The sequence below is a fragment of the Aythya marila genome (assembly GCF_965140915.1).
Source record: "Aythya marila genome assembly, chromosome: 2".
Taxonomy (NCBI): Eukaryota; Metazoa; Chordata; class Aves; order Anseriformes; family Anatidae; genus Aythya; species Aythya marila.
The window spans coordinates 35,421,298-35,439,096 of NC_139043.1; the positions used below are offsets into that span (position 1 = coordinate 35,421,298).

At 40.7% G+C, this 17,799-nt stretch overlaps 1 long non-coding RNA gene across 1 annotated transcript; it reads right to left on the reverse strand.

Moving 5' to 3' along the window:
- Positions 1-283: 283 nt before the first annotated feature.
- On the reverse strand, positions 284-17,555 carry LOC309874161. The gene is made up of 3 exons (XR_014316788.1): positions 17,495-17,555; positions 6,268-6,424; positions 284-525 (listed from the first exon to the last, which is right to left on the reverse strand). It is a non-coding gene; the product is annotated as an uncharacterized lncRNA (long non-coding RNA).
- Between the last annotated feature and the right edge of the window lie 244 nt (positions 17,556-17,799).

Here is a 17,799-nt window from a genome sequence, read left to right on the forward strand (position 1 = left end):
ATATAACCTAAAGAGTATTAACAAATTTAGAGTCACTTTTGCTCTATTAAAAACTAAATAGAAAAGCCTTTCACCTAGCAAGCCAATCGTGATAACATTCTCAAACCTGCTCCAAAATGGTGTGGAGCTATGTTCAGGCTATACAAAAAGTGATAATCATTACGAAGCACACATAAATGACATGCAGAGCCCTTTTGGTGTGATGTATCCTGAACTAATCCACTGCACCCTCGTTAGTTTAAAAGCATTACAAGGGCTGAGTGCCTTACGCCGTGGCTGTGACTATGCTACATAGCCATCCAAGGGCATGACTGGCAATAAAGCAAGAAGAAGAAAGGTGTCTATCCAGCCAAGAGTGACTACGCAGAGACTGAAAGACAGGGATTTCTGTTCCCCCTTCCCTCTGCAGTTTTCCTCCCAGACATCATTTGCCCTCGGGACTTCTGCGTGATTTGGAGGGCTGTAAAATCTTGAAAAGTGACTGTGGTTTCTTCCGGTTTTCCTCCACATAATTGGTAACACCTCCTGAAAAAGATGAAGAAAAGGGCTGAGGGGATGAGCAGAGGAGCTTTGGCTATGCTGTAGTGTCTCCCAGATTCTTCTTCTTGACAGTGTGACAGAAAAAACTCCCAATTGCTTTTTATGTTTTCAACGTATATTCTTCTCTATTGTCTCCTCTGGGATCACTGCTCTGACCAAAAAGATGCCAGAACACTGCTGAAAACATCTTCATTAAAGAAAGGCACCATCTTCAAGATCACTAATGACCACTTGCTCCATCCAAGTCCTTCCCAACCCCAAAACAGCTTTCCCAAAAATGTCCATCACGAATTTCCATCCTCCCTGTTTGTTTAAATTCACTCTTACTTAAAAGAGGCTGCTTCAGCTGCTTCACTCCTTCCCCTGTTCTTGGCCATGTATTTGCAGGATGGCACCTCTCACCTCACTATTAATGGGACACTCCTGCCAAATCTTGAATATGATGGTAAAAAGGAATGACAGCAGAAGCCAGGGGAAAAAAAAAAAAAAAAAAAAAAAAAAATAGCCAGGTAAGTCTGAAATTCAGCTTGGCCAGCAAAAAAAAATAATTAGAATAAATAAATAAATAAATAAATAAATAAATAAATAAATTTTCTTGCTTATAGCACAAATTCTACAAATTCTAGAATGAAAATCCACCACTTGTAATCCATTCACAGTAACACAAGTTTTGTCCATGCCCTGAGTATTTTCTGATATGCAAGGAAGGAATAAATTAAGCTCTCCAGAAGCATGGGTAGAAATAAGAGGAACCATACTGGGATAGCATCAGCTTCATTTAACTGAGAACTCATGAACTTTATCTAACTTTATATCTTGACTTTGCAAACATTGTTAGAACTGTTACTAAAAAACACCCAAACTAGAAGTATTATGGAAAAAAAGGCCTGAAAATAAGCAATTTCACCTCCCCTCAGCAGAACAAAGCCCAAACACACTGCACTAGGGCAGCATCACTCCGTTTCCACAAAACTATATTCACAATGAAGAGGGACTCAAATATACGTCTATATGTATATACTGTACATACATGTATGTATTTCCCCCTTCCCAACAATACATAAGGTTATATCAGCATTTTATTAGCATTGATACCACTTTCATTTTATCTTCAATCTGTAATGAACTTCTTCAAAATTTAACAGAGACAGGAAATGACTGTTCTAGCATAAATCATCCTGCTTCTGAAAATGGCAGCTTTAACACAATCAACAATAAAACTCATACATGAAATAAATTGGCATACTTATTGGTTTTGTGTGCTCCATCTTTCATGGAATACTATGGTGTAAATTGAAATTTTATGTGATTTAATAAACTTATATGATAGCCATGTACCCCCATAACTGTAGCAGACTGTACTCCTCTCTTAATCAGGGCTTTTGGTGCGTGCAGGGTTCTCTTTCATTACTGAAACATTGGCTTACAACAAACCAAACATATTAAAGTACCTTCAGAAAAATACATTTACAGCACCACAATCCTTCAAACATATGGGCCTTAATTCTGGAGGATAGTTGTTGTAAAGTGGAATATAGGATCTACCTTTTTTTTCCCATTTTTTTCCCCACTGTGAATCAACTTTGCAAGCAAGTTAGCCAGCAGAATTTCCATTGTGATGCATAATAAAACAGCAGCAACAAACAAATAATGCACCTACAGACATATGTGAGGGTTTCTATCAAGCTGACAGACATTAAAATGGAATAACAGAAAAAAAAATGAGGAGAGAGAAGGGTTTATTTGGCCTCCAAATCTCTGGTTAGTTCTGCAGAGATAATACCTAAGATTTAAAGTTTCTTTGTGGTTTTGGTGCACCAGAGGCGGTATAAGATGCCAGCTGCCATCTCTCAAAAAGTTGCTCCTAGAAGAAATGCTCTTCTGCAGAAAGAGCAGTGATGCACAAGGCTGCTGGTTTGATCTAAAAGCCTTCTCCTTCAAACTCATGGCATTGTGTATACTGGCTACAGGGACTGCTCTGCAGCTGTCCTAAGGACAAAGACCATCAGCCCTTTGATGCTGCTATTCCATACGTGATAGGTGCTGCCTCTCTGCTTGCAAAGATTATGGCATCCTTTACATCCTTTCCTGGGAAATTAAAGTGTGTCTCCAGTGATCAGTTAGGGTCAGCATTCACCCTGGTTACCTGAAAGAAAGTATCAATGAAGGAATGATTCAATCAGACCAACGCATACATTCCTTATGAGCAGCCCTCAAGCATTTGCAAACAAGTCAAGTGAATGAAAGATGTTCAGTTGCTGTTGCTGCGTGGAATGCAGGCAGAGCTATAAACAGAGACTTTTAGAGGGAAGGGAATTGTCACTGCTTTTTGTTCTGTGCTTCTAAGTTTTAAACATGACCTTCAACCTGAGAGTCTTTTAATGTATTCTTGCACTCTGGAGTACAGACCATTGCACCCAAATTCACGCCTGAAATACATTTTCTCTGTTTCCAATATTTTTAGAAATTATGTTTATGGAATATCCTTGGGAGGAATGAACTCTTTATTCATAATACATAAGCTTTACATTTTTAATAACAGAATTAGACCTTCATTGATTTTATAACTATACTATTAGCCAACACACTCTGGTTTCAAATTAATTCGAAATAATTCACACGATGACTTTCTGCAGTCAGAATTGGAGAAGCATAGACTTTGAAGTAGGCAGTCTGTAAAATTAAGTGCTAATTGCAGCTACCTCTAATGAAAGCACAGAACTGTTTCCCAATCCCTTTGCGCGTAGCCTGGATTTCTTCTGAGGCAGCAGGATGGGTAAGCTGTTGGCCACCTTTTCCTAAAAATCTGACTTCGGATTTGGTACAAAAGTCTCTGAATAAACTGCATTTCTCAGCATATTTACCCTTCCATTATTGTATAATGGAAGTAAGTGTGTTTAAAAGCATAGTGATGATTCGTGTGTACAACAGCACGGAGTCTATGCTAATTTGTTGGATACTGATGTTGGATTAGCACTTGGTCACTGAGCTGGACCCTAGCAGCATGCAGGGGGGTTAATTTCACAAGACACGGTGTCTGCAAATGAAATTTATATCAAGTGAGAAATAAAGTGGAGCTCCTTGTTTTGCCTACGTACTTCACAGTCAGCTTTTTCCTTCACTGAAAATATTTCCATGGTAGATTCAAAGAGACCAACACATGTGTTGGAAGGCAACGAGAGCTGGGCAGTTTCTGAGCGTGGAGGATAAAAGGTTCTCTGTTTTGCAGCCCTGAACGGTCTTCATATGATAAAACCATCAGAAGTGTTACCTAACATTGTTGTCTGCATTGTAATCTGTTTCCCAGTAACACTGGGTCTGAGTAGCAGTAATAGAATTAATTATACTTCATTTTGCTGTCTTTAACAGTATTGACCAAATTTAAGAACAAATGAGAAGCGCTTATCAAGCTTGAAGAAAATAATCCATCAGTGGCACAATTTAAATTCTCTGCAGTTCTCTTATTAATCAAAGTAACACTTACTATCCTATCTCCACTTCCCATTAACAGTCATTAAGCACTGTTGCTGATTGAAGCAATTTCTTTAGGGATCTCAACCTCATTTTTAAGAGAACCTTCTACAGTGGAAAACAATATCATACAGGAACAGCGACTTCACGGGAGGAAGAAGGTTCTTCAATCATGTTCTGACCTTGACATTTCTCCACAGCAGAAGTTCACAAAGTACACAACCAACATGCTCCAAACTTTTGCTGCCTCTCCTCCGGCAGCATCGGTGTCCCTGGATTAAGAAGGGAGGAAAAACGCTGCTTCAGAAGACACCTACAGCCAGCAGGTTAAGTGTCTCTAACAATTGCACCAGTCTGCATTGGTGGCTGTTATTTATAGAGCTTTCTCATACACAGGGAACGAATAAAGAAAAACTTTAAATAAAAAAAAAAAAAGAGAGAGAGAGAGAGAAACCACGAGACAGCTCCTTCTGTCACCTTACTGTCAGCCCTCGGAGAAATCCATGCCATGATAAATTTCAAAAGTTATGCAGTACAGGAAAGATTTCTGGTGTTGACTTTTCCTCCCCAATGGCACATGACTTTTCCTCCCTGTTATAAACAATGGCACAAACTGATAGCTTTCGTTGGAATAAAAGCAGCCCTGTGCAGAGGAAGCCCAGCACATGGATGTTACTCAGAGGAGCAGGAGAGCTGTAAGCAGGGCTGCAATTGCTCCCTGGCACAGCGTGGGCAGCAAAGGCGCAGGGCTGGGGTGTTCTGTGTGAGCTTGGCAGTGTCCATCCATGAAGCCAGGCTTTGGTGTGGCACTTGGGGAACCAAGAGCACTTTATTGTGCTGGGGTTCCTGCGATCCCGTGCACCTGCAAGGGTTACCAGCTTTGCAAGCCTTCCTCTTGTGCTGTTGTCCCCTGATTCTGCATTTTCCAGAAAATTTCACTTGTATTGCTTTAGACAGCTTTAGGGAAAAGGTTTCTCTTCCTAAATCAGGAATGATACTGGGAGGTTGGAGAAATCAGAAACCCAGGTTGTGTCTGAGCAGCAGTGACAATCCTGGCCTGTAATCATGCCATAGGATGCCTCTGTGCAAGGCAGATGCCCTCTGCAACACAACGCAGCTCAGCAAGAGGCATACTTCACAGGCTGAAATGCCTGACTGCATCTCGGCATTTCCACCTCTCTCAGAGCAGGATGTTTGTTGACTGGCCATTTCTGTCAGGTCCCCATCTACCTCTTGGTTTTCCAAGGCAAACCTTTCTATCTCGTGTCTGCCTGTGCTCGTACTAAGCCTTGTTCACCCCAAACCTCCAACATTACCAGAAGCTCAGATCTGAATTTTCTCCAAAGTTTGCCACCATTCACACTGAGTAACTGAGTTCACTTTTATCCCTTCAGGGAAGAAAAATCCATCAGTGTTACTAAATATAGAGACATCGCTGCTGCTTAAGAAGCACTTGACCCGCAAATTGGATGCTGGGGAATATTTTAGGGAAGTGCCATGCATGTCTGCACCAGTCTTATCCTGTCAGTGTCCCAACTGACTCGATGTCAAAAAACAGGTTACTGGCCTCATTATATGCTGGGTCTGTCCTGGCACAGCTATTTCATAACCACTGCCACAGCCCTCCCACTTCAGGGAAAGAGGGGAAAAAAGATGTGTGTTTGGCTATGTGCTCTGCCTGCTTCCCACCTCCACTTCTGTTTATACCAAATTAAAACAGGGTACGACCTTGGAATTTGGTGGCTAAACTGTGTGCTGATTTTATTTCATATATAAACAGTAGGCTGAGTTTTAGATTGGCAAAATTCAGCTTAAAATAAAGGGAAGAACAAAGCACCACTTAACTTTTATGCAGCTCGCTACACAATTCCAGACTCCACGATATGAAACACTAAGCTAGATTTTGGATCAATGTAATACCTACTCCCATTAAAGCACTTAAAAAGGAAAACGTCTTACAAAGTGTCCCATTAGGCTGACAAATTTACAACACTATGAATAGAAAACCAGAGTAAGGCATTGTGTTCAGGGAGCATGAATGGATTTCAGACCTGTGGTGCTTCATCTATATGAAGAAGGTTAGATAACCCATCACATACTTTCTCACTATTTATCAGCTCTACATGCTACAGACACAGGTATTAAAGTAAATTAACAACCAATTGTGGAGTGAGTGATGGCAACTGTACTGGGACTGAATAGATGTACATAGGAACAAAGTACGCTTAAGCCTTCATCTCTACATATGCCACTTACCAGTAATGCTACAGTTGATTAGGAGGGATATCCTTTTGTGTCCTCTCAGACATGGGGCATCACCAGAAAAGCCCATGCTGCTGGGTGGAAAGCTTAGCTCCCCATGTGTGGCACCACTCTGCTCCTCTGCAGCCTCATGTGGAAGCATAAAGCTGAGCTGGGAGAACATCCAGTAGCTCTGTTAATGTTCACATGTCTGACACAGTGAAATGATTTAAAACAAAGCAAATATAAAGGGGGAAAAATCTGTAGGAAGAGAGAAAGGCTCAGCCTGTGCCTAAACTCTTACCTTCTCTTTCTCATCCATGACTTTAGCCTTGGTTGTGAGTCCCATAAACCAGACAGAACACAAAGTCACTAATTACAGCACAGCTATGGACATAATTGATGCCATAGCATCCATAGTTTCCTGTCCTAGTTTCCTAGGGCACTTGGGCTGCACTAACTATGCAATATAATAAGTTAACTCATTGCACTATATGGCCTGTTTGTCAAATGAGCTGTTGGGAACAATCTGTTCCTGGTCAAGCCAGAGAAGGCTGTTTGTTTAACTACAGTGATATTTTACAAAAAGCAAGCACATTTAATACCACACTCATAGAGCTGTAGATATTTTTCTCTTATTAAAATTGACAGATATAGGATAGGACAAGGGGAAAAAGGTGATTCTTTTTCTTAACGCTTTTTATTTTTAATGTGAGCACTGTATTATGATAAGCGCTTCCAGCACATCTTACATAATAGAAAAATGAGATGTCTCTGCACAGAACCAGGAGTCACATAACATTGAAGGTCACTTGCCTTGCAACTTTACAAATAGTTCATTGATACAATGTGAGAGTGAGGCAAATAAATGTAATTAAAATATACCAAAAGAAAAAAAAAAAAAAGTAACAAAAAACAATGTCTTTTGTTTACTCTGGGACTGGCTGGGAACTCTATTACCTCTACAAACTATTTTCACTTAGCACGATTCAGATGGAATTATTGCCGTGACCTTTTAAAAATGTGAAAGCGTGAATCGATAGCCTTTCGGAGGCATGACCGCAGGAGCAGAACCGGCTGCACCGTGGTGGTGTGCATTTCTGCTTCAGAAGGCAGCTGAAACCTCATTATCGTCCATCACACACCAGGTAAGCCCAGGCGGTGAGGAGCATGCTGCGGGTGCGCTGGGGTCCCGCTGCACCTGGGGGCACCCACCTGCAGTGTTCCCAGCTCTGGCTAGGTGAAGTGTGGAGGCTACACAGGTCTCAGCTGGGCAAAGGAATGGGATTTAAACCCCCTGGCCTTCAACCTTGCTTTTTCTGGAGGTTGAGCCCTCCTCAGAGCAGGTCAGATGGGTACACACCAGAGCTGCTTGACACCCAGTATAGCCCATGATAAATTTGATACCATCTGAGGCTTCAGAAGCACTAAAATATGCACTGATGACCCAGGATGCCCACTGTGTGTTGTGCAAAGTCTACTAATAACAGTACTGCACCTCTAGAAATAAAAACTCTCATTCTGATTTGGTGACCATCTTTTCCAGAAGTGCCAATTCACATTTGAAGCTTGGCGTGTAAGAGGCAGGTCAAGAATTCAGGGTGTCTCCGTGGGGTGCTGGCCCGTCTGGCCATTGATGTGGTGGAGCCCTGCTACCACTGGTGAGGCACACAGGCAGCCTTGAGATTGGTGACAGTCCCTGTGCCTTACTGGTGAGGTGGGAATACCATCAAGTTACTTAATTCTTGTCAAGAGTCAGGTCAATGAAATTAGTGACCGTCTTGTTATTGGTCCTCAACCAGCTTCAGCACCGTCTCTGTATGGGAAGTTACTTGCCATGCAAACACCCACTGAATTTACATGACACTAGTATCTGCCACATCACCACCACACAGGGCATCCTTTAGTACCCTGCTTCATAGGATACTACACTTCCCATCTCCCACAAGTGCTGTAAAGTGAGTGTTATTGACCATTGTCTTGTCTTAATGTCCCCTAAATAATAACAAACGATAATAGTGAAAAACAAGGATTTTATTCTGCTCCAAGTAATATATTTCCCAAGGACTAATATATGGTGAAAAAATAAATTTCCTTGCTGGCAACTTAATCTGTAGATAACTACGGTTGTTTGAAGATAGGATTTTTACGTTAAACTTGGAATCTACACGACTGTTTAACATCATTAAGGGAATATTATATTGACTGCAAGTAACTGGTTTCCATGCGGTTATATCAATCTATTTCTGTAAGACTGTACACTAGTTGTTCCCCTAGAGTACTCCTTGTAATGCTGAGAAAGTGTCAGAAATAATGACTGTCTACCTATATCTGCAATAAAACGTAGAGCATGGATATTATAGTTGTAAGTATCAAAGATTTATTTCATGACTGCAGGTAATGATGAATCTTTTAGCACAACTAATGTCTAGAGGAAACCTCTCTTCTTCTCGGAGCTGTCACATGGAGACTATTTATAGGGCCCTTAGTGCTGTGGGGCTTTAGCATAAAGAGGCAATGTGTCTGAGGTGCCACTGGATGGAAATGTTAGCAAGGGCTCCCTCTCATTGAAGATCTTTTAGTAGATGGCATTAGATTCCCTCTTTGTGTGTTTACGTCCCCCCAAAGACAGGGGACAGATGTTTAACATCAGACCATTAATCCCTTAGCCCAGGTTCCTGTGACAGCGCAAACCCAACAGAATGAGCCCTTTGCCTTTGCTCAGTGTAAATGCCGCAATTTACTGCTGATTTACAGAGTAGGGTCAGGCCATTAGAAACTTGGCAATCTTCTGTACAGCTGGAAAACAATATGCATGATAAGCTAAAATTCAATACCTTCTTGCACTAATTAAATGGGTTCCCACCAGGACAAAAACACAAATTACAAACTGGGCTTTTCTGCATCCCTATGCATTTTTCCCTGCAGATGTGACCAGGCTTTATTTAGGTCCCTTTCTCCCAACCAGGCTGAGAGATTTAGCTCACATTCACAGGACAAGGAGCTGTACTCTCATCAGAACCCCTTCCATTGTCTATTTTTCCCCATTCCCATAGTCTCATGTCTAAGCTGGCTGGTTACCTCCCCACCCGTTAGTCAAGGCAGGCAGGTGGACAACAAAATCAGCAAGGAACGCTACAAAAATCCTAGTCTAATTTCATTACGCAGATGGGCATTTAGACAGCAGATGCATCCTTTAAACTAGAAGCTCACAAATATTGTCATTCCAGAAAACGAAACAACGGCGACACAACAGCATCCTTCACTGCGAGTCCAGGATAATTAACCTCATTGCAGGACAGTGCCATGAATCTCTGTCATGAGCTGTCATCTGGTGACATCGTGAGTATAAGTAAATATTTAAACAAACTTGTTCTGAAATGTAAAAGTAATAAAGTGGCAGACCTTGTAAAGAGAGTGTTTTGGAAAAAGAAAAAAAAAAAAAAAAAGCAATTTCATACTTCTGAAATATGTCTGAAGTAATTGGGATTCATGCATATGAAATATAAACTCCGTCATTCATCAAGCCAAATAATGGTCTTTATACACTTATACGCCCCCGAATAAAAATCTAAGCAGAGCATGTGTGTTCAGGTGGGACTCTGGAGCTCTCCCAACAACATTTTGCTGAATAGTGAATAATATTCAGCTTGAGTATGGTTTGCTTCCAGACGTATTCACTGGGAAGCAACAGCAAGATTCTGAACAGCTGGAGGTTTAAGTAAAAAACAAAAATAGCTACAGGCTTTAACTCAGATCCAAATGGTATGAATAATAATAATAAAAAATACCTGGTAACTATAAATCTCATCAACCAATGTAAAAGAACATTCTAAATCTATTAATATTTCCAGAGACATTATCTCTCCGCCACCCCACTGCTTTGTGACTTGTTGTATCAGCGATATTATTTGCCTTAAAGCACGAGCTAAGTGTTTTTCTTCCCCTGCGAGGAGAATCGTCCACAACCTTCACAAGACACAGCCCACTGCTCCCCGGCAGGAGGACTGGAGCATCATTAACAACGGAAGGCACTTCAGGCACAAGGCGAGGCTCCAGCGTCTCCAAACCTCGCCGTCTCCCATCAAAATTCATATCCTGTCACTATTCGAGGAGCAGAAAGGCTTCTCATTACGGCATCATTCCCCTCTTGCAAGAAACACTGATTGCTGCACTGGTGGCTTTGGAAGGCAAAGATGTAATTTAGCAAAATAATGTACCATGCTGATTAATTTAATGTAGCCCATGACTAATTATGGTAATTCATTACATCTACAATTAGGCTAAGTAATTTATTGCACTGCAGTCTCATAAAGCAGAGGATTTATATCGAGTTTTGAATGTCACCCAAAGGACATTTCTGTACCTTGTCTTTACTGAGGCGGAATAAGGCTGCCAGCTGAGATGAGCCCAAAAAAAAGGGGGGGGAGGGGGAGCCCCCCACACACCCTTCCTCTGCCACATCGGATGTTTTCATTGCCGGCAGGACGCAGGCACAAGGAGGCTGCTCTGGTGGTAGCCTCCTTCTCCGGCTGCACCTCTTGGATTATTTGGCAGCGCCTTCCCGTGCCCTATAAATCGCGCCGCAAATCTATTCACCGTGAACCCTGGACACCTGATACACCAAATGGCAAACCTGCCGGGCCCTCCCTGGGCATGCTTTGGAGATGACCAGGCAAAATAAATAAATAAATAAATTATTAAAAAAAAAAAGCATTCTGCCATTTAATGTCTGTGCATTTCTCTGCTGCTTTTGCAGAGCACACTGCAGCGTGCTCCAACAAAGGCTTTCGCTCGCCTTGGAGGGATGAAAGAGGGACATCTCCCCTCACTTCGGAAAGATGCGACGCACACGTAGCATTATTGTGAAATACAGCCGCGCTTGTACCCTGCAGCAGGGTTTGCTCCAGCAATGCTGTACTTCGGAGACCAATTTGTTTAGCTGATCACTGTCTCTTTGACGTGGCTGCAAATGTTACCTTTCTTTTTCAATCAAAAACACAGCAGGGTGTGCCATCTGTTTGGCACAGCCTTCACTCTCTTCCCCGATGCCTTTTTGTGCAGATCATTTTACGTGGCAATTTGCACGGATCTTTTATACCTTGATTTTGGTAAACATTTCTTCTTTCTTTTGTTAAATAACATGTCACTCTGCTGAGCATCTTCATGGTTTAAAAAAATAATAATAATAAAAATAAAAAGCAGTGTGAACACAGGCAGTAAAATAGAACAAAAAGTATTTTAAAATAATCTTTTCTGAGCAAATGGCTGCCTGTCATTACATTGATTATTTAAAATAGACATGTTTACCAAGACTGGCTAATGCATTTTACACCACTGTGTTCCACATCATTTTCCTCCTTATATTTTACCTGGCAGGCACAGCTAATCAGAAGATTAATTTAACCATTTGAAAGACCTTTTTAAAGCAGGTTAACAAAAAAATAGCCACCATATTAAATTGTCATTATATAACAAAAGCTAGCAGCAAAGCGGTTAACTATTTTTTCCCCAGCTCAGATGCTGCTCGGAGCAATGAAACCCCCCAAAGTAGGAACAGATGATCAGCACCACAAGCCGAAGCCACGGGGATGCTCGTGGAGTCCTGAACGCTTCACGGCATACAAATGAATTATCCTCATTCTTCTCCTGCCGGAGCATATAGGCCAGACCTCATTAGGATTCAATATCACTCGGCTTTTCTAATGTTAATGTTCCACTTACATAAGAAATGCAAGAAGGGGGGGACGTATGGGGAGGAGGGGGGTACACCACAATAATGGCCAGCACCATACCATAATTCTGAAAGCAGAACTTAATATTTTTGAGGAAATTACTCCATTTTCCTAGTTGCTCTCTCGGTCCTAATGCAGCATTATGTTCTTTCCTCCCTCTAATAAGCGGGTTTTGATCGTGAACTTACCCCACTGCAATAACAGGTTTTATAGCCTTTTTATTTTTGGGGGGGAAAAAAAATGCAATGACTAAATGAGCAACCATCAGATTGCGAAAGCTCCGAGTTCATTTTACTGTGAAAGGAAACGTAGCACTTTACGTTAATAAACAACTGTAGGAGTTTTCACCATCCAGGAATAACTCAGACATTAGGCTGCATTCTTTTGTCTAGAGAGCAGCGAGCAGGGTAATGAAAACAAAACCCAGCAAGACATAAAAATACAATTTATACCTTTTTATCAAGCAAAGAAAAAGTTGGTTAACGTTTGAAAAGGGAGCAGTAATGTATATTTATTGACAATTTTATTGTAATAATTAGATGTTTACACAGTCTGGACATTGTGGCTAAATCACTTCCAGCATGTTTATTTGTAAAGGGCTGTTTTCAGGGCAGTGCAGTAGGCTCATTAAGAAGACAGACTGCATTAAGATTCAAAGAAATTACTACTTCCCAGGCTTTGCTTCACTGGTTTGGATTTAAAGTTAAAAAAAAAAAAAAAAAAAAGTGAGAGAAGAAAGAAGAAAGGAAGAAAGGTATTGAATTAAAAGCCCAACAGCAATATCATCCAAATACCCAATAGCCTAGAAATGAACTAAAACGGAGAATATTTTTACCTATAAGGGAAACTTCATCTTTTCTCTTCCAAAATAATCTGGTATTGTACATTTGAAACAATACACAACATTGTGCATGCCATTTCTAAGTGCCTCTTTGTTGCTGTTAATATATATTGCTTCACCACTAATATTTATTTTTGGCACTCCAGCTAAATGATTATGTGATATTTAAATTGAAGATTTCTCTCTCTCTCTCTTTTTTTTTTTTTTTTTTTTTTTTTTTCAGACAGCACCTCTAGTTCACCTTTAGCACATCTTTAAGTCAGCATTTGGTTTATTCATTTATTTCATGTGTAGGTGTCATTTTTTTCCTTCAGCCAAAGGAGGATAACTTTTCACTATGAGTAATCAGAAATGTTCATTATTAACCAGGCAACTATTGCACTTTTGATTTTTTAAGCAAATAAGTTTTATCTTTTTATACTAAGTCTGGAAAACTCTAAATTCTGTATAGAATTCTAGTTTGGGGCTTTTTCACGAATCAATCTAAAATAATTTTTCTGTTCTGGTGTGAATTTCACATATGAAACAGAGGCTGAACACCAGTTACAGATTTTTCTGCTTTTAGAAGGGTAAGGAAGGCAGCTGGAGCAGAAGAAGCTCTCAGTAACACAGACTGGAGGAGAAAATCCTTTCTATATCAAGTTCTGCATAGAAGAGCACAACATTGCATTTAGTGAAACATCCATTTTAAAATTTAAAAACTCTTTAAAAATTAAGGCAGTAAATAGGCTATTACGTTGCCCTGTCCAAGTATGTTTCCATTACAATTAAGTAATCAATATGCAGTATTTATTGCTGAAAAATTATGCACAAAGATGAGCACATAAAAGGAGCCATGTGCTTAAACCTTCCTGATTTTCCTTTAGCTGCTGTTAAGCTAGAAAGAACACTATTTTTCCCCAGAAGCAGACTTGTTAAATGCCATCCAGTACGTGCTGTATAAATGCTGTCTACTCCCCGCCCTCACAAATAAAAACAAAGACGATAAAAGAAAAGGATAAAGAGATGTCAGTTTGCAAGGAAAATACTGGGTTATATTTCCTGAAAGCTGCATGAGCCAACTTACAAACTTGAAATATTGCAGATTTAGTTTTACAAGTCAATCACAGCTATATATTTGGACTCGTAATTACTGTCAGTTTTGACAGGGAAGGCAATAATTTTTTTTCCTGACATGTGAGTTTCAATAAAATCAGGTAGCCACATCACAGAACACTTTCTTACACAGGGAATTAAAAGGACTTTTCACAGAGATAAAGAACACTGCCAGAATTAAATATGTCATACATTCAATTAAAGAGGATAAAAAAAAAAAAAAAAAAAAAAAAAAGATTATCCTTACAGGTGGACCTGATCCAAAGCCCTTTATAAGGATGAGAATGCTTCTATTTACTCAAGTGGACCCTGGAAAAATCTTTCTGTTCTCAGAAGAGAAGAAAGAAACAACAGACAAAACTGAAGACTATTTTTATCTCTTTCTCTATTTCATGAGATGCTTAGACACCAAAGTGATAAATAAAATTTAAATACCTAAAGAGAATGAATGGCTACAATTCAAAATTGTAGCTGTTTTGCTTAAAAATGCATGAGTGAAATGCTCTCCACGGCAATTAGAATCAACGTCATCTTTCACATACTCAAACTCTTTTTAATACCGCGTACAGTCAAACTCTTCCAAGGCACAGCAAGGTATGTGATACTTAAAGAATCCCTTAACTTGTCAAAAGATATTAATTGTGGGCCAAACTGATTGCAGAGGTAATGAATTAACAAGCTTTTGGGGAGGGAACTGGTGAACTCAGTTTCTGCTTGGAGCCTGTGGAGTTGGAGGGGAAGTAGGAACACGTCAAGTGAAGAACAGCAGCATTTTTAGTATATCAGTCAAAGAAAAGCTGAGACTAGACTTGTATTTATTCTGCCATTTCCAAGTGGTGTCAGCTCACTGCTGACTTACAGAATTGAAGAAAACTGGCCTGGAACAGCCTGTGAGAGGTCACTTAGCACATGCCCCAACCCCAAGGCAGGAGGCCCTATGGTTAAGTCATTCCTGGCAGGTGAGTTCATTCCCCACAGGTTCTCAAAATCCTCTGGAAATGGAAATTGCAGAAGCTCCCCAGGCAACCAGCTCCAACGCTTCGCTGCCCCTACCCTTGCAAAGCTTCACCTTGTGCCTGGTCTGCACCTACCTGGGAGCAATGTAAGCCTGTTATTTCTTGGTGTCATCTGATGATTAACACAGTCCCATTTAGCAAACTACGGGTGTAAGGCTTACCGTGAACAAAAGGTCACAGGCATTCCTAACACGAGATGAAGCAAACGATAAAAAGGACCGGTTTGGGGTTTCTCCTACATCTATGCCCCACATCAGCCACCGTTCTCTCTGAAGGGTGGTGGAGGGGGTGAGGGATTAGGCCCCGGGCAGAACAAAGCCGACGATGTGCAGGCTGGTGGCTGTATGAGAGCCATATTTCCTGCTACTTTCAGAATGTGCAACTCCATTAAGTCCTCAGCATTGGACTTAATTATGAGAGCAATAAATTTGGCCTAGAGAAAATAGAATATACTGGGAGACTTGGGGACTGTCAGTGGCCCATATACAGATGTTATAATTCTGTGTCAATATACCCATATAACAAGATAAATCCTCATTATTACACACTTATTCATCGGCTGAAAGGAGAGAGGCACAGCCAAAGCATTCATCTGCTATTGACAGCTGTCTATAATAAAGGTTACTGAAGACACTGAAAATAGCTGCCCTTATACAATTTAGATTTGGTAGTGAAAGGGTGGGGACAATGAAGCAGACAGGGTCAAACACAACTTTCACCACAGTCATTTGCTCTGCACTCACTGTACGCCCTGTGTTTACACACAGATGGATTTTGAACATCAGGAAAAACTACACAGATAGACTGGTAAACTGGCATCCGATATCCAGGTGACTACCTCATGGTTATGTCTGTTCTTTAAACCACAGAAACTACTTTCCACAACACAAACAAGTGGCTTTATTTTTTTTTATTATTATTATTATTTTTTTTAACATTAGTAAGCAATTTTAGTTAGGACTTTCAGTGAAGCTAAGGAACTATGGGACTGAGTGCTTGCTATTGTCAATAAGGAGTTAATACTGTGCCCTCAAATTAAGATTTATCTATGTAGCTTTCATTGAGGTTAAGGGGGAGTCACATGGCTAAATTCCCTTGTTTCAGACTGTACATGCAGAACTGACTCTGTTTTCAAAAAGCATACAGTGTAAAAGACAGAAGACAATTGTGTCACTGTCAACTGCCCACATTTCACATTTTTTGTAACACCAGCAGAAAAGGCAACCCTCAGGTTGAGCAGAACATTCAAGAGCCAACATACACAGGAAGGGCAGACGTTAATAAGTATTATGATGAATGTAGTCTGAATAGCTATTGTAATTTCAGTTAATACGTTTAGCAAACAGCATGTCTACTGCTATTTTTGGATGAAATTATTGAAATAATTGTCTGAAATATAATTAATTAATAGTCAAACGCTGTTCACCAAATTAAATAAATATGCTCCCAGGAGCTGGTCAGTACTCTGTGCAATGATCCCTATAAGTCACCCTGGCCAGATTCAGACTGAATTGCTGTAACATATTCCCCAGGTTTGAAATGTTAAGACACCTAAGCAAGGTATTTTTTACAACTGCCTTTTAATGGGGAATATCACCCAGAACATGCAAAATAAAATGCCACTGAAATGCATTCTTTTTACCATTGAATGAAATGGACTATTTTGTGGACTGCATGTGCTTCATGGAGCTTTCAGCTTGTCCAATCGACAGGACACGTAAATGGGAAAGTATCACATCACAGCCTCATATGCTGTTCTGTCGGATCCGGCCATCATTCAAGATCCTGATCCCCACCTGATGGACAAACATCTGCACAAATTGCTGGCTCACTGACCTCATTAGAGACATTCAGTAGCAGTGCTGCAGATGAAGGGCCCAAGACGATATTGAACATAGATCAGTAAGGATCATTTTTCAGCAAAGTGTCAACCATATAGGTCTTCATTCTCTGCTGATTGCTCACGTCTCACACAGGCCACCATTGGTGCAGATTCAGGTTCATTTTCTCAAGGAGGTATTTTCTTATTGTGCTCTTGAAACAAGAATTTATCCCAACTCCGTAAAAATCTGATGTTTCAAGAAGGCACCCCATGGTACACATTCTCTTCTTCATAATTTCGTATAAGTTAATGGATACAGGATTGGAGTTGAAGACAGAGTATTTACAATGCAAGTCACGAATATAGCTTAGGAGAAGAGATTGTTAGACCATCTTTGTAGCCCTCCTTTTGACAGTCTCTAATAGTTTTATATCCTTCTGTTATCATGGTGCCCAAGACTGCACACAATACTTGAGGTGAGGCCGCACCAGCACAGAGCTGAGCAGGACAATCCCTTCTCTCGCCCGGCTGGCAGTGCTGGGCCTGGGGATACAGTCAGCCCTCCTGGCTGCCAGGGCACACTGCTGGCTCACATTCAACTTGCCATTGACCAGAACCCCCAGATCCCTTTCCACAGGGCTGTTTTCCAGCCTCTCATTCCCCAGTCCGTATGTAGGTGGGTCCCTTCCAACTCAGGATATCCTATGATTATCTGTTTTAAAGTTTCACTCACCTTCTGAAAACGTACAAAGACCATGAGAGCAGATGCTTGTTTCCTGAATGCTGCCTTCAAAGCAGTGCCAGACACATTAGAGGGAAGGCAATTCTGCTCATATCTAAGTCATGAGTCAATAATGAACTACAGGTGACCTTGGGTAGCTATCAGAAGGCAGTAAGAAGCTGAATGGCTGCAGAGCCCCTTCTCAGTCTAGAGGTGAGTAGGTACCCACATTATAGGCTTTCAAAAACAACTCTCATATATGACAATTTGGATTACCTTTTTGTTGTTCTTGTTGTTGTTACATAATGGAAATTTAG